Source organism: Felis catus, chromosome X (assembly GCF_018350175.1).
Source record: "Felis catus isolate Fca126 chromosome X, F.catus_Fca126_mat1.0, whole genome shotgun sequence".
Classification (NCBI taxonomy): Eukaryota; Metazoa; Chordata; class Mammalia; order Carnivora; family Felidae; genus Felis; species Felis catus.
The window spans coordinates 123,264,832-123,284,635 of record NC_058386.1 but is presented as its reverse complement, the minus strand read 5'-3'; the positions used below and the strand labels follow the sequence as shown (position 1 = coordinate 123,284,635).

The 19,804-nt window shown below is 38.5% G+C and overlaps 1 pseudogene; it reads left to right on the top strand.

The window, feature by feature from the left end:
- The first annotated feature begins 12,873 nt into the window (after nucleotides 1–12,873).
- LOC101098699 lies at nucleotides 12,874–13,669 on the top strand (annotated as a pseudogene).
- Nucleotides 13,670–19,804: the final 6,135 nt, after the last annotated feature.

Below are 19,804 nucleotides of genomic sequence, written 5' to 3'. Positions count from 1 at the left end.
CATTCCAGAAATAAATCCCGCTTGGTCTTGGTGTATAACAAAAAATATCTTGACAACAACTCAGGAAAAAGAAAAAATTACTTACAAAATAATGGCAGTTGGAATTACAGCAAACTTTTCAACAGAAACTGAGTAACTCAGAAGACAAAAAAATAATATCTATACAGTTAAGATTAAATATACATAAACCTAAAATTGGTATGCAGTGCTCATCTTTCTAGAATGAGAATAAGTACATTTACAGATAAATAAAAACTGAGGAAGTTTAACACAAAAGATTTTCTTTACCAGAACTTGTAAAAAATGTAATACAACAAGAAGAAAAATAATCCTCAGAAGGACAATCTTAAATGTAAGAAGGAATCATGAATAATTACAATGGTAAATAAACAGGTAAATCTAAACAAATACTGTTCATATAAAATAATTATAATAGTGTCACATTCATAGAATTAAAAAATACAAAACTGAAATACTGAACAATAATATATCACATTACAAAGTGAAGATTAACACTAAAATGTTTTAAAGTTTGTGTGTCATTCATGAGAAGAGTCAAAATATTGTTTAATTTTAGCCTTTAAGTTAAACATGGATGGTAAGAGTTCAAGAATAATCATAAATGATAGAAATAAAGGGTATGCATTAAAATCAGTAGGGAGGAAAAGGTGAAAAAAGAGTCATGGAGAGGAATAAAAATATTTAAAATGAGGAGGGAAAAGAAAAAAATAAAACATAGGGGAAAACCAGGACAAATAGAAATCTAAAAGTTAGATAATGGAAATAAGTTTAACTATATCAAGAACACAATAAGTGTAAAGAGACTAAACTTGACCTTGAAAATATAGAGATTTTCCTGTTGGATAACTGAAAAGAAAACCCAGATATGTGCTCTTTACAAAAGGCACACGTAAAGTATATGTAAGGACATAAATTGAAAATAAAAGGATGGTAAAAGATATGTGAGACAAATACTAACCAAAAGAAGGATAGTGCACCTATATTAACCTCAAGAAAAACAGGTATTAAGACAAAGAATGTTGTTAAGAATGAGTGAGAGGCTCATTACACAGTAATAAAATTCTTGACTTGCTAGGAAGTAATGCAATCTAAAACAATATATGCATAATAAAATAACTTCAAATATAAAAAGCAAAATTGACAGACCTGCATAATGAAAATAGTAAATCAACCCTCATGAAGAGTAGACATGCCTTTCTCAATTGTTGATAGGCAAGCCATCAAAAAAATTGCATATGTGTAAAAGATTTGAACACAATTAACAAACTTGATCTAATGGACTTACAGAGAATTATAAACTCAATAATTAGAGTATTGTATTCTTTCAAGTACACATTAAACATTTATAAAAAATTAGCCATAATGATAGCCTCATCAAAATTTCAAAGAAAAGATATTATACAGACCTGTTTTCACTAACCAAAAGAAATCCAAAGATTTTTGCTTTTATGAAAAAAAGTCATTACTGTATTAATGTAGGCCTTTTGTAAAAGTAAAGTGGCATAATGCAAACTTCCAGAAGGCAGGGGATACCTATATGTGTCTGTAAGGTCCATTTGGTCTATAGTGTTGTTTAAATCTTCTGTTTCCTTATTGATTTTCTGTCTGCATGATGCATTGATTGTTGAGAGTTGGACACTAAACTTCTATATAGGGACAACTGGAACAGACCAATGGAACTAGAGAGACCAGTAACTGATTTGCTGTATGAGAGAGGGGGCTTGACAGTTCAGAAAAAGGCATTATTCAATAAGTAGAGCTGGAAAAAAAAATGACTGTCCATATGAAAAGATGAAATTTAATTAGTACTTTATATCACAATGAAATGAACTGCCTTACACAACAATTAATTCCAGATGGATTAGAATTTGGATATAAAAAAAAAAACCCTCAAACATTTAGTTCAAACTAGAGATGAACATATTTTTCACCTTGAAGTGGGGAAGTATTTCTATCCATCAAGATCCACTTATAAAAACAGAATCCATGCTAGGTAGATCACGAGAGAGCAATTAAGATAGCAAACTAGTTGCAAAGGTGTTGGAAAGATAAACAGGCAAATAAAAGACAATGAAGCAACCCAGATGTTAACAACTATAGAAAGTCCCTTTTACTCCTAGGAATAGAAGGAAAAAGGGAGGAGCTAATGTCACCAGAGCTTAGTAACTGGGGTCACCTCTTAGGAGCTGTAATGTAGAGCCTATTCAGTGGGAGCAGAAACAGGGTGGCCTAGTAGGAACTGTAACTATAGAAGAGACATAACCACTGCCCAGAGATGCCACCCAAAGCAAATTTGCATTACATTAAAAGCTACAAATTGGCAATTCATATGATTGTAAAGGATTGGTATATAAAAGACTGCGAATCAATAAGATAAAAACAAATAATTCAACAGGCAAATAGGCAGAAGACATGAATAGACATTTCATGGAAGAGGAAACACATATGGCCACTATCCATATGAGCAGATGCTCAACCTCATTAGCAATCAGGGAGATGGAAACCAAAACTACAGTGAGATGCCATTTTACACTGATTCCATTGGCAAGAATTAAGAAGTCTGACAAGTGTTGGAGAAGATGGGGGCAACAAAATATCCTATACTTTGCTGATGGGAGTGACAATTCATACGACAAGGTAGTCAAAACAATTTGGCAATATTGTAAAGTTGGATGTTTGCATACACAATATAGCAATTCCACATTGGGGGTACAATCACAGACATGTATAACAATGTCCACAGAAGCACTGTTTGCCATAACATGAAACAAGAATAACCTAAATGACAATCAACAGGAGAATGAAAAAGTTAGGATATATTATTCAGCAGTGAAAATGAATGAACTAAAGTCTTAAATGATAATATGGAAATTTTTCAGTAATGATGTTGAACAAAAAGAGGCAAGCCCAAGAAGATTACATATATAGTATGATCCTCTTTTTATAAAGTTCAAAAAGAAGTAAAAATGAAAGTCTATCGCATGGGTGTGTATATATATATATATATATATATATATATATATGGTTATGAGAGGGGAGGTTGGGGGGGATGCATGAAATAGGTGATGGGGATTAAGAGTGCACTTGTTGGGGCACCTGGGTGGCTCAGTTGGTTGAGTATCTGACTTCAGTTCAGGTCATAAGCTGAAGGTTCGTGAGTTGGTTCCTAAGTGAGTTGGCTCATGAGTTTGAGCCCCACATCAGGCTTGCTGCTGTCAGCCTGTCAGCCTGTCAGTGCAGAACCTCCTGGGGATCTTGTGTCCCTCCCTTTCTGCCCCTCCCCTACTTGCACTCTCCCAAAAATAAATAAATATTGAAAAAAAGAGTGTATTTGTTGTGATGAGCACTATGTATAGAATTGTTGAATCATTATACTGTACACCTGAAATTAATATAACACTGTATGTTAATTATGTTTGAATAAATAATAAATAAATAAATAATAGAAGCAATTAAAAATCTTAGAAGGATTTCTATCTCAGGCAGCTTTTACACCTCTAGTCAGGCGACAGGAGATTTAATCTCTGGGAAATGGGGAACACCAGGCACTGGGAAGGATGCGAGGGTAAGTCTCTCCCTCCCCCAGTCCATAGAACTCTGGAAGCCAAGACTACCAAGTAACAAACCTACACACACACACATACACACACACAATGAGAGAATTAAAAAAAAAATTTTAATATTTATTTATTTATTTTTGAGAGCAGGGCATGGGCAGAGAGAGAGGAAGACACAGAATTCAAAGCAGACTCCAGGCTGTGAGCTGTCAGCACAGAGCCCCACTCAGGGCTTGAACTCACGAACTGTGACATCATGACCTGAACCGAAGTAGGATGCTTAACCCACTGAACCAGCCAGGCACCCCTGAGAAAATACTTTTTAACATTAGAGTATCAATCTAAGAGGTCTAACATGCAATAAGAGTTCCAGTAAAAGAGAACAGACTAAATGGAGATAAAAATTTTAAATAAATGATACAATAAAATTTCTCAAAACTAAAAGACATGAGTCTTCATGAGGGCATGAGATCGAAAGGGCCCCAACAAGTACCCATCAAAATAAATGAAAACAATATCCACATGGAATCTACAGTATCACGAAAGTTCAGAATACTGTGGGTAAGGAGGAGATCCTAAAAGCTTCAGGAAAGGAAAAGTGGGTCAAAAGATTGGTAATCAGAATGGTAGAAGACTTACCAACTGCAATAGGTGGAAGCTAGAAGACAATAAAGGCATGCCTTAAAAATTTTAGAGAAAATAATTTCCAACTTATAATTCTAAATTTAGCAAAGTATCAATCCCATGTGAGGGGAGAATAAAGCTATTTTGAAACATATGATCCCACCAAAAATGTAACTCATGCACCCTTTCTCGGTAAGATACTAGAGGATGTCCCCCCTCCAAGAGTAAGAATTAAGACATAAAAAGAGGGTAATATGGGATCTAGGAAAATGGGAGAGAAAGAGGAAGGAGAAGAGAACTTCCAGGATGAGAGCTGGGCAACATGGCTAAAGAAAAATAAGTCCAAATTGGAGCAGGACAATGAAGAAGTCATTATGGGAAAGGGATCTCCAAAGGCAAAATAATAATAATAATAATAATAATAATAATAATAATAATAATAAGGAACCAAACCTGTTGTGCTTGGCTGTATTAAGAGAAATTTTACATCTCTGGTTAGAAAATCTTGACAAAAACTTCATTGTAGGTGTAGAGAAAGCAAAAGCAAGTGGACTAAATGAAGCAAGTATTGACTTCAGGAAAAATCAAAAGGCTTGTAATAGGAAAGAAAAGGGAATCATATTTCACTTGGTGGCTCAGCTGTGGGTAATGTCTACATAGTCATAATAATGTAAACACTGAACATTTTCTTCACCCAACATTATGATAGAACTATATTGAAACAGGAGGAAGAGAGAGTTTAGGGCAACAGCACTAGTGTAAGAGAGACAACTCCTCATCGTAAATGGTAGGGCCTTAATAAATAATGTGTAAAATTGAAAAATCAAGAAATATTAGCACAAGAACATTGTTTTAAATGTAGGGGGTTCATACCAATGACAACAAATCTGATCTCTGGAGGGTGACACTCAGGAATGGGAAGGGGCTGAGGCCAGCTGTGTTTCAATATACTGGGAGTGCTGCTTTGTAATTGCATTCATATATCAACACATTTGATAAAACATTTTTAAAAACCTGAAAGTCCTCCTTCACCGTCCCTACCCGCCCAAGGTCACCAGATGTTTTCCTCCACCTCACACCACGTACAATTAACCCCAGGTGGATCAACTGCTTAAATGTCAAAAGTAAAACATAAAAACTTTTAGTGGACAATAGTTTTCTGACATTGAGGTAGGGAAGAATTTCTTAAACAAGACCCAAAAGGCACTGAGAGAAAATTGATAAATTAGAAAGATCTATTCATTAAAAGACATTCTAATCAAAATGAAAAGACAAGTCCCAGATCAGGAGAAGAGTTTTGTCACACATATAAACAATACAATATCCAAGGCAAAGAACTACAAATCATTAACAAATGGATAAGCATTGCAACGAAAACAGGTAAAGGACATGAGCAGGTATTTCACAGGCAAAAGAAATACATATAATCTCTGTGTCTTTCTTGGACTCTCTCTGTCTCTCTCTCTGTCTCTCTCTCTCTCTATATGTGTGTATATATATATATATATATATACATACATATATCTCAATATAATCTCTCTGTGTGTATATCTATATCTACAATCTCTTTCTGTATGTGTGTATATATATATAATATTCTATATATAATATACATAATAAATATATACAGAGAGAGTGAGAGAGGGACAGTCTACTTTATTATTGATCAGGGAAATCAAGAGAAGCTGGAGCCGTTCTCAAATGTCACGTTCTGCATGAGGCCTTCCCTGACCACCTTATTTACAATTCTAGCCCCACAAGGGGTGCCTAGGTGGCCCAGTTGGTTAAGCGTCTGACTTCTGCTCAGGTCATGATCTCACGGTCCATGAGTTTGAGCCCCACGTTGGGCTCTGTGCTGACAGCTCAGAGCCTGGAACCTGCTTCAGATTCTGTGTCTCCCTCTCTCTGCTCCTCCCCTGCTTGCGCTCTCTTTCTCTCAATAATAAATAAACATTAAAATTTTTTTGATAATAAAAAAATAAAAAAACTATTCTAGCCCCACAAATTCTTTGATTTATATAGCATTTGTCACTGTCTAATACAGTACAGGTGTATTTGACACCGTCTAATACTGTACAGGTTTTTTTAATTTCCTGTTTCCTTCATCCCCCTCAAATGTCAACTGCAAGAAGACATGGATTTTTGTCTGGCACAATGCCTGGCACTTGGTAGGCCCTTAATAAATATTTGTTGACTGAGTGGATGAATGGAGCTCAGAGAAAACACAACAAATAAAATAGAAAAATATTTAGAGGTTTATTGTGAGCAAATTTCCTCAAAATAGAGCAAGAACTGAATCAGCAGATCATAAAAGCATACCACATATGAAGAAAAATGAATATAGAATCATTAACTTGGAGGTATGTCCTGATTAAATTATTTAACTTCTAGTATAAAAACAGTTCTTGAGATAGTCAAGCAGAAAGAGTAAATCAGCAAAGGGAATAAAAACCAGACTTCCCTGTACTTCTCCATAGAAACTATCAGTGCCAAAAGACAGTGGAGCAATGTTCTACAAAGTTCTGAAGGAAAGAAAGTATGTCTCCAGAATATTACACCCAGCCAATTTATTCTTCAAACATAAACGCTATCCACAGTCAGGAAAGACTCAGGGAATTGAGTATTCATTAACTCTTCCTGAAAAACATACCCAAAGAGAAACATCCTGCCAACGAAGGGATAGGTCCAAATTCAGAAATAGAGGGCTATGAGCAATGAACCCATTAAAATCTAAAACTGGGACTTTACTATAGAATCTCTACTAAATGACTAGAATGCATTATAGCAATTGACAAAGTAAAGCCAATATAATCAACAAAAATCAGGATGTGGGCGAACAAGAAAACAGAGGTCTCATCCTCTGTTGACAGTGGCTGCATAGATTTTTAAAAGGAAGGGAAGGGAAGGGAGAAAGAGAGGAGGCAGGGAAAAGAGACAGGAGATAGAAGGGGAGAGAAGGGGAGGGGAAGAAAAAAAGAAGCTTCCAATCACTTCACTCTACTAGTAGACCTTAAGGAGAGAAGCAGTAACATCAAGTCCTTCAGTTCCTTTATGTTCAGATTAGTTTCTTTTTTATCATTTATATTCAAATAAAACCAAATTTCATACTTTTCATTGAAACTAACATGACTGGTATGATCCCAGTGTTATAAAATTATTTCTAGATAGTTTGCGGTCTTCTAACTGGATGTGTATATAAAGAGATGTTTGGGATGCTGTTCACCAGATGTTAACTGTATTTTTTTTCTTCTCTAGGTAATGAAATTCTTGGTGATTTATTTGTCTCTTCATTGTAAATCTTAAATTACTTCAATTTTATAATATGCATTACCTACTTTATAAAAACCATACAGGCATTATTCTTTTCAAAATATTAGGAATGAAGAAATATTCCCCCTTGTGTGTTAACCAACCCATAGGAAGCTGTTTATTGCTGCATTTTTTTTATAATAAGGAAAAATGAAAACAACATAAATGTTCATGTTGGAGGAATGGTTACAAAAATGCTGTGGTATTTCCAAAATAAGCTACAATGCAGCAACTTAAAAGAAAGAAGTACAATTCTACATGGAAAGATTGCCAGGACAGATAGGTGAAGAAAGCAAGTTACAGAATGATGTTTATAGTAGGATGCCATTTGTAGTTCTTTTCCAAACACACACCCCAAAACCCTATGTTTCTGTAGATGGGTTATTGTAGAGGAAAAAGTCAGGAGATAGATGCACCAACCAGATAACTGTGATTCACCAGAGAGCAGCCAGGGATGGGGCTGAGTCCAGGAAGCTGGCCTATCTGTAAAGGATGGCATTTTTAAAAGGTGGGTTTATTGAGTATTAATTTCATAATTAAAACCTCTTTATTTTTAAGACAAAATGTTCAGCTTGATAGTTTGAAGCTCATAGAAGGGTCAGCTCTGAAGCAGAAGAATCATCCTCTAGTCTACACCCAACAGCAAAGAGCCAGAAGATTCCGTTCCCTCTCTCCCCAAGATGGGAGGCGGTGGAGGACGTGGCTCCCTAATGGGGTGAGGCCTTTTCCAGTTAAGGCTGCAAGGGGATGAAGAAAGACTTCTGGGAAGACATTGAGGAGGTGGTGGCATTTGTTTGCGGCGGAATGGGAGTTCTAAAGGGCCTTTGGGAAGAGCTTGGTGGGATGGGGTACTAGCTGGGCAGAAGCAGGGTGAGAATGCCAATCTGGGCATGTCTGAGGTAGCTGGGCAGCAAGAAACCTGTTCTTGGTGAGAGCTGCCAAGAAATATGTGGAGCGCTGGCAAGAGCCCTGCTTACCTGGCGAGAGGAGTGGCAGCAAGGTGCTTGGGATGGTGGCAAAGGTCATTATTTATCCTCTACTTATGTATGTAATGGATATAATATTTGTTAATAAAAATAGCAAAGACATAGTGCTTACTATGCGTCAGGCACTACTGAAATGTTTTTACACACATATTCAGTCCTCACAACAACTCTAGGAAGTTGGTCTGTCTCCATTACACAATCATGGAAACTAAAGCACAGTGATGGTAAAAGTGACTGGCCCAAGACCCCCATAGCTTGTACATGGCAGAGCTGGGATTCAAACTCAAGCATCCTGGCTCTAGTATCTGAGCTCTTAACCATCATGCTACTTATAAAATACCATATTTTAACAATTCTGAGATGCCTCTTTTTCATCTCTGAAGTTGAGATGCATCTTACACTCAGTGGTATTTCATGTTTTAGCTGGCAATGTTTTCACTTTCTTAAGGGTATGCAAATTCATTCTCCTGAAATCACAGTGCCATGGGGCTTCCCATACACTAGTACTTGGGGGAAGATCTTCAGCACCAGCAAGAAAGACCCAAAATGGGGCTGAGGTGGCATGATGACCACTTCATGGTCCATCTCCCAAATTTCATTAGGTAGCCCTTCAGCAGCAGATGGTAGCAACACAGTGACCAGGTAGGACAAAGGGCATGGTTACAATAGCCAGCAGGGACCCACAGGGCAGCACAGAGACCCCCATGTAGATCTGAGGCCCCCTCTCCCTGAGGAAAGATAAGAATCTCCCCCATGGCATCTGGCAGCTCTCCATCCTTTTGTCTCCCAGTGGCCTCTTCTCCACTCATCACTAACAAGCTGCACTTTCTGGAACTCATTCCATGCCCCAGCACATGATTTTGCCTCCTCAAGCACAGTGCCAAAATACCTGGCTCTTCTAGGAAGCCCACACATCCCCTTCTGTCCACAGAATCCAAACAAATCTATGGGTGAGAGATTTCAGAAGCTCCATGCCCTCAGCCCCAGATCTGGTAGGTCCAGGAACAGGAGGATGTTCCAGGACACTGTCAAACAGGATAGAGAATTGGAAAACCAGAGTCTTTTTCAAGAGGACCTTAAGTTATGGCTCAGAGATGGCATTATGTGTCAAGTTCAAAAGGGGGCACAGGCAAAACTAGTGGGAGATTAAAGCTGAACTGGTAGCTGGGGAAGCCTACTGGAGTTTGAGCAGTTAAAAACTAATACAACCCTTTCCTTGTCTGTGCTCAGAATCAATAAAAAGAGACAAAGTTCAGGACTCCCCTGGACCGCAAGGATGTGCCCACCTTTTTCAAGTTCAAGACTCAAATCTTTTTGCCATTTCCACTTAGCATGCTACACAGAATTTCCCTAAACATCAAGAGAACCAAAATCAAAGGAGGGAAATGACAAGCAGCACTTGCTCTAAGGTGGGCCTCCTGGTTCCAGAAAGAGATTTCTCCCAGTTTCCTCCAGTGGGGGAGAAGGGAGGTCATGCAGTGAACGTGTATGTTTTGATAGGGCCATAACCCTTCTTCCATCATCTAAGAACACTCAGTTTATCCTTTCAGGAGCTACTCTTCCTTAATTAATATGGTCTTAGAGAGAGGGGGCTGTCAATCATATCTCCGACTAGCCAATGAGGGTAATCCACCCCCCTAGCCAGAGGAATTGGTCTGGGATGAACACATGACTGAGCCTGGATCAATGAGAGTCTTCCAAAAAAAGTACATGTTGAGAGAAGCTCTATCGCTCCAAGCATCACAAACTGTAAGAACCAACTAACTTTAGTCATTAGTTACTGTCTACAGAAGAAACAAATTGTCTAAAGAATGAAGTCAAAATTTGAGAATAAAACGAAGAGATGGAAGAGAAGAAAGTAGAGGCAAAGAGAAATAGAAATATTGAGCCCCTAAGGCCAGCTCAACCCCTGGACTTCCCAGTCTAGTGAGCCAATAAATGTCTTTTTGTACACAAGCTAGTTTGAGTTGGGTTTTCCATTACCTGTCACCTGAATTGGCAATGCACATACATAGAAACCCAGAATTCTGAGTGGATCTTCACTCAGGACACCAAGGTGGCACAGCTTCTCTGCATTGTTTGCTTATAGCTACTGTCACAAACTGGCTTCTTCACCCTCAACTGTCCACTTCTTCTCTATTCATGGCTTCTATAGTCCTGTGGTTCATGTTCCCTGATAACCAGCCTCCATATCTCATCCCATGGCTTGTCTTATCTCTACGGACCTAATAATCTTTCAACTTCTGCTCCCACTGCTCAGTATCTTATCCTCCAAAAGTTCCCATCTATAAGTTCCTTAGAGGATCTGATAGGTCAAGATAATTTTGTGTGTGTGCTGGGCCATAGCATAGAACAATACATGGCTACCCTGAAATCTCCTTGAAGGCACCTAATAAGTATTTCATATTTGGCGAAATTGTATGTATATGTGTATATATATGTATATATATATATATATATGTGTGTGTGTGTGTGTGTGTGTGTATATACATGGGAGTATATATATATATATGGGTATATATATATATATATATGGGTATATATATATATATATATGGGTATATATATATATACAAGGGAGAGGGGCAGAGAGAGAGAGTCCCAAGCAGGCTCCACACTCAGCATGGGACCCGATGTGGGGCTCAATCTCATGATCCTGGGATCACAACCTGAGTTGAAATCAAGAGTCAGACGCTCAACTGACTGGCCACCCAGACATCCTGTGAAATTTTAAATAGTAGTGTAATTTTTAATTTTTCATTTCCACATGTTACTTGCTAATATATAGAAATGCAATTGATGTTTGTATGTTGATCTTGTATCCTACAACATTGTTGAACTCACTTATTAGTCCTAAGAGTTTTTTTTTTAAACTATACCACTTTCTTACACCATACACAAAAATAAACTCAAAATGGATGAAAGACCTAAATGTGAGACAGGAAACCATCAAAACCCTAGAGGAGAAAGCAGGCAACAACCTCTTTGACCTCAGCCGCAGCAATTTCTTATTTGACACATCTCCAAAGCCAAGGGAATTAAAAGCAAAAATAAACTATTGGGACCTCATCAAGATGAAAAATCTTCTGCACTGCAAAGGAAACAATCAACAAAACTAAAAGGCAACTGATGGAATAGGAAAAGATATTTCAAATGACATATTGGATAAAGGGTTACTATCCAAAATTGATAAAGAACTTACTAAACCCAACACCTGAAAAACAAATAATCCAGTGAAGAAATGGGCAGAAGACATGAATAGACACTTTTCCAAAGAAGACATACAGATGGTCAACAGACACATGAAATGATGCTCAACGTCATTCATCATCAGGAAAATACAAATCAAAGCCACACTGAGATACCACCTCACACCAGTCAGAGTGGCTTAAATTAACAATTCAGGAAACAACAGATGCTGGAGAGGATGTGGAGAAACAGGAACTGTCTTGCACTGTAGATGGGAATGCAAATTGGTGCAGCCACTCTGGAAAACAGAATTAAAAACAAAAATTAAAAACAAAAAAACAAAATTAAAAATAGAACTACCCTACGACCCAGCAATAGCACTACTAGGAATTCACCCAAGGGATACAGAAGTGCTGATGCATAGGGGCACATGTACCCCAATGTTTATAGCAGCACTTTCAACAGTAGTCAAATTATGGAAAGAGCCTAAATGTCCATCAACTGATGAATGGATAAAGAAGATGTGAGTTATATATACAATGGAATACTACTTGGCAATGAGAAAGAATGAAATCATGCTATTAGCAGCAATGTCGATGAAACTGGAAGGTATTATGCTGAGTGAAATAAGTCAGTCAGAAGACAGATATCATATGTTTTCACTCATATGTAGATCTTGAGAAACTTAACAGAAAACCATGGGGGAAGGGAGGTGGAAAAAATAGATACAAACAGAGAAGGAGGGAGGCAAACCATAAGAGACTCTTAAATACAGAGAAAAAACTGAAGGTGGACAGGAGGGTGGGGAAGGGGGAAAACGGGTGATGGGCATTGAGGAGGGCACTTGTTGGAATAAGCACTGGGTGTTGTATATAAGCCAATTTGACAATAAATTATATTTTTAAAAATTAAAAAAATAAAAATGCACTAATAATAAATAAACACATAAATACATAAATAAATTCCCTGAGGATTTCTACATAGAAAATTATGCCATCTGCAAATAAGGACAGCTCTGTTTCATAAGGCCAAAATTAATAGAACTGAAAAAATAAATACACAAATCCATAATTATAGTTAGAGACATCAACCCCCCTCTGTCAGTAATTGATGGATCCTGCAGGCAGGAAATCAGTAGGGCTATAGATGACCTGAACAGCACTATCAATCAATTTGATCTAATAGACATGTTTAAAACACTCCATGCAGTACCTAGTGCAGACTTGGCTTATGATCCTAAGAAGCATCTGAAGTGTGTAGCAGCTGCAAAGCATTGGATTCTAGATAAACTAAACAAAGTGTTTGCTCCTGGTCCGTACGCCAAAACTCACAAGCTGAGAGAATGTCTTTCCCCCATCCTTTTTTTAAGGAACAGACTTAAGTATGCTCTAACAGGAGGTAAAGTAAAGGCAATCTGCACGCAGTGGTCCATTGAGATTAATAGCAAGGTCTGAACGGATATAACCTACTCTGCCATGTTGATGGATGTCATCAGCACTGACAAGACCAGAGAGAATTTCTGTGTGATCTATGACACTAAGGATTGCTTTGCTGTCCATCATATTATACCTGAGGAGGCCACATACAAGTTGTACAAAGTGAGAAAGATCTTTGTGGGCACAAAAGGAATCCCTCATCTGGTGACTCACGATGCTCACACCATCTGCTACTCTGATTAAGGTGAATGACACCATTCAGATCAATTTGGAGACTGTATGGTGAGAAGTGCTAATTTGGGAAAAATTGGCGTGCTCACCAACAGAGTGAGACATCCTGGCTCTTTTGATGTGGTTTGTGTGAAAGATGCCAAAGGCAACAGCTTTCCCACCCAGCTCTCCAACATTTTTGTTATCGACAAAGGCAAAAACAAAACAAAACCAAACAAAAACAAAAACAAAAAAACATGGATTTCTCTTCCCTGAGGAAAAGGTATCTACCTCACTATTGCTGAAGAGACTGGCTGCCAAACAGAGTAGTAGGTAAAATAATCTGTAGGTAAGGTGATTGGAAATGTCTTTTACATAATTAAAGATAATATGGCATGAAAATAAAATACTCCATCCAGGGCACCTAGGTGGCTCAATCGGTTAAGCATCAGACTCTTGATTTCTGCTCAGGTCATGATCTCATGGTTCATGGGATCAAGCCCCGCATCAGGCTCTGTGCTGATGGTGCAGATGCTGCTTGGGATTCTCTCCCTCTCTCTCTCTCTCTCTGCCTCCCCCCAGTGTGTTCTCTCTCTCTCGCCCTCTCCCTCTCTCTCTCTCAAAATAAATACATAAACTTAAAAAAAATACTCCATCCAAACAACCACAGAATACACAAATTTCTCAAGCTCACATGGAACATTCACCAATATAAACCACATTGTGGACCATAAAATACACCTTGTGATTTTAAAGAAGAAATCATATAAAGTATGTTCCCATACCACAGTGGAATTAAATTAGAAATCAGAAACAGAAAGGTAGTTTAAAAACTGCCAAATATTTGGAGATTAAACAGCATGCTTATAAACAACACATGGGTCAAAGGAGGAGGCTAAAATAAATCTAAAAATAATTTTAACTAAGTGAAAATGGAAATACATTTATCAAAGTCTGTAGGATGCAGCAAAAACAATGCTTAGAGGGAATTTTATAGCATTGAATGCATACATTAGAAAAGAAGAAAGATCTAAAATCAATCATCTAAGCTTCTATGTTAGGAAAATAGAAAAAGAAGAGCAATTTAAGCCTAAAGGAATGAGGAAGAAAAGAAATAATAAAAATTGAAGCAGAAATCAATGAAATTGAAAACAAGTGAAAAAAAATCAACGAAACCCAAAGCTAATTCCTAGAGAAGATCAATAAAATTGATAAAACTTTAGGCAGGATAACCAAGAAAAAAAGAGAAAAGGTACAAATTACTAAGCTCAGAAATGAAAGAATATCCATCTTTATTAATCCCATGGACTCTAGGATATTGAACACCAAAAACAACTTTATGCCCATACATATGATAACGTAGATGAAATAGATCAATTCTTGAAACATACAAACTACCAAATTCATGCAAGAAGAAATATATATGAGGAGGCCTGTATAAAGGAAATTGAATCAATAATTATAAATCTTCCAAAACAGAAAGCATGAGGCCCAGATGATTTAACCGGTGAACTGTACCAAACATTTAAGGAAAAATGATTACAATACTCCACAGTCTCTTCCAGAAACTAGAAGCAGAGGGAATACTTCTGACTCATTCTACAAGGCCAGAATTACACTAATACCAAAGCCAGACAAAGACATGACAATAAAGGAAAACTACAGGTCAGTATCTCTCATGAACATAGATGCAAAAATCCACAAAACTATTAGCAAATCAAATCAAACAATATATAAAAACATTAAATATTTTTATAAAATTTTAAATATATAAAATATTATATATAAATATATATATAATATATAAAATATATCAATATATAAAATATATATATATAAATCAATATATAAAAATATTATATACCATGACCAAGCAGGATTTATTCCAGGTATGCAAGGCTGGTTCAACATTCCAACTCAATTAATGTAAGCCACCACATCAGCAAACTAAAGAAGAAAAATCATATGACCATATAAATTGATGCAGAAAACACATTCAACAAAATCCAGTAGCCGTTCATGATTTTTAAAAAGAAACTCTAAGAAAACTAGGAATAAAGAGTTGGTTTCAATTGTCCATTTTTCCTTTAGGTTTTGAGCTAAATCTTGACTTCTTGCATCACTAGTTATTCTTTTACTAAGTGCCAAATACTGTTTATAAAAAATTTAAAAGATACCATGATATTGTGAAGCTGCAGTTAATGATATATTACACTGTAGTTTTGTTTTGAGCAGATACCTAGCCTAGGAATAAATTAGATTAATCCAATTAGGGATTCAGATGACTTTAAACTGACGTTCTGTCCTTTTTAGGGCTAATATAGTTCTGGCTAATGCTTATTCTTAGAATGTAAGATTCCTTCAGGATCCCAGCTCAAAACCTGGGGTGAGGGGTGGGAAGGAGTTACCAAGTCTCTTCTTTAGTGGGTCCTGGACTCTAATTTTGTCCCCCGACACCCTGAATCTGCACAACTTCTCATCCTCTCCGCTGTGGCTTTTTAGAATTGGCACTTTCCCCTTGAAAGAAAAAAAGCCAAATTCCAGGCACTGCTCCCTGGGCTTCCCTTCTCTTCCAGACCCTGGCCCTATAAATTCTTTCTGCCTTGGTAGCTTTGTGATATTCTCAGGCAGGGTATCTTAATGCTTTTCTAGATTCTCTAATTGTTCTCATTTGGAGGATTTGAAAGCAACATTCTCTTTCTACATTTTAGAATACACTGATGTTTTCTTTACGGCCCAATATATGTTCTATTCTTGTGAGTATGGAGGGGTACTGACAACCTGAATTTTATGATTACACAGTATAGAATATGATATATATCAACCAGATATTGTGATAGATTATAATATTGTTCCCAACTTTCTGCTGCTGTCCATGTAAAAAAACTACACTATCCCTGCCCACTAGCATGTGACTTGTGGTGCCATCCTGTGAATGGAATATACTTCCCATCATCTCAGTGACATTAGGCTTGGCCATATGACTTACTTTGGTCAGGGAAATATGAATGGAAGTGGTCTGAGGCCACAAGGACCTGAAGGAAGCAGTCTGAGGCCACAAGGACCAGAAACTTTAAGAGCCATTACTGGCTGCGCCATTGTTCTTTTCCCTCTGGAGCAAAGCCGACACATCCTGGAGAGGGGCTCCTCCTTCACTGGATTTCAGATGGAGCAGAACCAAAGCCTACGCCAACCAACATGTAATGTGATCAAGAAATAAATGTTTGCTGTTGCAAACCACTGGTCCTTGGAGGTTGTTTCTTAGCACAGCATAACCTAGCAAAAGATGATAAATGTAGATAAATTTTATCATATTGTTTAGATCTTCTATATATTTGTTTATCTTTTGTCTATTTGTTCTGCTATGTGCCAAGAGAGATAAATTTCTTGACTCCAAATGTGTTTCTATTTCTTGTTGCATTTTCTATCCTTTTTCTGCATGAATTTTGACACTTTATTATAATTTGGTTCAAATGAAGGTGTCAACTTAAAAAAGCATATATCCATTACAGTTAGTAAAATGGTGTTAATGCTAATTCAACTGTAGCTATGAGGAAGACACCCTGGGCTCTGACTCCTAGCAAGGTAAATTCTCAGAGTTCTGTTGTGCAACTAGGAGAATTTATCAAGACTTGCCCCTAGCCAGAGGTGAAATACCTTTCAAGATCAGCGAACCCTACTGGTTTTTGAGACACCTATAGTAACTAACTGGATTTTCCAAGTGTTCTGAGACTGAGATGGGAATACCATATAAGTAGAAGGCTCCCATCGCTGTACAGCTATCTCCCAGAGAGGGATGAATCTGCTAGCTTCCAGTCCAACCACTTGAGGGTTTAGGTAGAGTGAGCTACTGCCCCACCTTACTCCCACTGTGAACCTCAAACTTCAGGATGAAGTGACAATACAGATACGTGGGCTCTGCAACTCTAAGGGAAAAAATAGTGGGTTTTGGTGATGTACTGCCTCCCCTTAATAACTGGTAATGTTATTGTTAGTATAATAATTATTATATGACATCCCTGCCCATTCCATGTGGCTCAGAGGGGCTAAAATTCCCACTCTGCTTGAGCCCCAGGAGTGGTGCTACATGGCTATGCCCCTAACCTCCAGAGGCACAGAGGCATAGACAGTTTGCTCACACTCTCTTCTTCTCCTTCTCTTCTCTTTTTTTGTCTGTTCCCCTCCTCTTCCTTCTCCCCTCCTCCTCCACTTTTCTTCTTCTTATTCTTTAGTTCTCTCTCTCTCTCTCCTCTCATTGCTGGGAGTGGAGGTGCACCAATCTCATGAAGGCAGCTGGGGAATGAGTCAGGCTATTCCAGACACCACTGCCTAGCACAAGGCCTATGTACCCTCAGGTTCCTCTGTGCCAATCTGGCATAGTTGCACCTGGCAACTGAAGAGTGTGGCCAGTTGCCCAGGACAGTGATCCAGGCCCATGACGTGCCTCTCATGTGTGTTTTTCTATTTTTTCTGGAAATGGGTTAGGCATGTGGTACCATTCATTACAGTCCAGGTTCCTTTTGTGTTACAAGATGCTCTGATTAAGTGCTTAGGATTATGATGACAAAAGCCTCTCTTTCCTTGGATCCTCCAACGTTCTCACCAGGCACTTGAAAGTGTCGACACAGTGCCTAGACACTGCATGAGCCCTTAGGAAGGAAGTGTTCTTCATTTCTTTCTGTTTCCAGATGGGGACATAGAAGTTTACATCACTGGTTAGAAGAGAAGAAAGGCCTCAGAGTTTTTGACTCCAAGGCTAGTGCTCCTGGCCCTACACGAAGCTAAGTTTCAATGAGCAATGCAGAGCCATAATGAATAGTGCTGAGGTAAGTGCATGGGCCTGCCAGTCGGCAGGCCTGATGTATGAGTTTTCCTGGGCTGCCATAACAAAATTCCATAGACTGGACAACTTAAACAACAAACATCTATTTTCTCATATTCTGGAGGCTAGAAGTCTGATCTCAAAGTCACATAGTCTTCTCTCTGTACATATCTGTGTCCTAATGTCCTTGTGTTATAAAGAAAGACACCAGTCATATTGGATTAGGGCCCACCCTAACAGCCTAATTTTATCTTAATTACTTCTTTAAAGACCTTGTCTCCAAATACAGTCACATTTTGAGGTATTGGGGGTCAGAACATCAACATATGATTTTGAGAGGATTCAACTCCATCTGCTTCCACCCTGTCACTCCTAGCTTTCAACTTTGGGCCAGTCCCAGACTTCAAATTTGCACCCTATGAAAACAGAATTGGGCCAGATCTCTGAGGCTCTGTTCACTCCTGATATCTTCAGTGTCATAAGCCCTCTCATCAGAGATCTATGGCTGGGCAAGTTTCCAAGGCACCCAAACAGACTGGAGCAGGGGCTGACTCTGTAGAGAAGAGCTGCACCCAGAGGTACTAGGGACCCTGCATCGGGGCCCAGAAATTCAACAGCATCAGGACAGAACAGAGAGAATGGGCCAGGAAGATGGGGAAAGTAGTCACCCACTTGATATGACTCCACACCTCTGTTGAGTCCAGAACAAGGGAAGTAGATCCAGTGGTCAGGAGCCCATGCTTTAGGGTTGGACATCTGCATTGGAAAGTCCACCTAGCGACATAAGTGGAGGACCTTGAACAGGCTACTCAATCTCTCTGGGTATCTTCCATAAAAATGAAGCTAAGAATAACACATAATTCACAGGTTTGGTGTGAGGAATAAATGAGATAATTCTTACAAAGTTCTTAGCCGAGTGTGTGGCTTATAGTAAGTCCTTGGCGATAGCTAAGTTGGTGCTGCTGTGGTGCACCACCCAAATCGCCATTCAGGACTAAAGCACTTGTTTTCTAGCTGCTGGGAATGCTGCTTCTCAAGTGTCAACTTCCTTGACTGCTCCATCAAGTATCAGCTTTTGCAGGAATTGCCCACAGGTACCTAGAGCAACGTAGCCCCAGGTCACAGCCCCTCTGAGGGGCAGCCTCATCCAGTGACTGGTAGATGTTAGGGAGGGGAATAATGACAGTCTCTCCTCCACCATTCAGAAAGATAACTCCAAAGTTCCCCACCAGGTTGGGGGTGTCCTTGTCATGACTTCACCACAGCTCAACTTGTCCCTCTGCTCCATGCTGCTTCCTGCCCTTCCCTTGTCCAAGTATTGATCCTGAGAGAACATTTCCATGGTACAATGGAGTGAATCGCTCTGTGATCTCATTCTTTTCAACTCTACCTTCACTCACCCCATTCCAGGCCCATGGGCCTCCTTGCTGTTCCTCACACACACCAAGCTGCCTTCTCCTTACAGTGTTTGCACATGCTGTCCTCCCTGCCTGGGACACACTCCTCTCAGCCAAATGGCACACACATTCAGTGCCAAATTTCAGCACCATCTCCACTATCTGGCACCTGCTGGTCTTTTTTATGCTTTATTTTTATCCATAGCACGTACTGATGTACTATGGAATACAATCCTTTATCTTCTGTATTGTC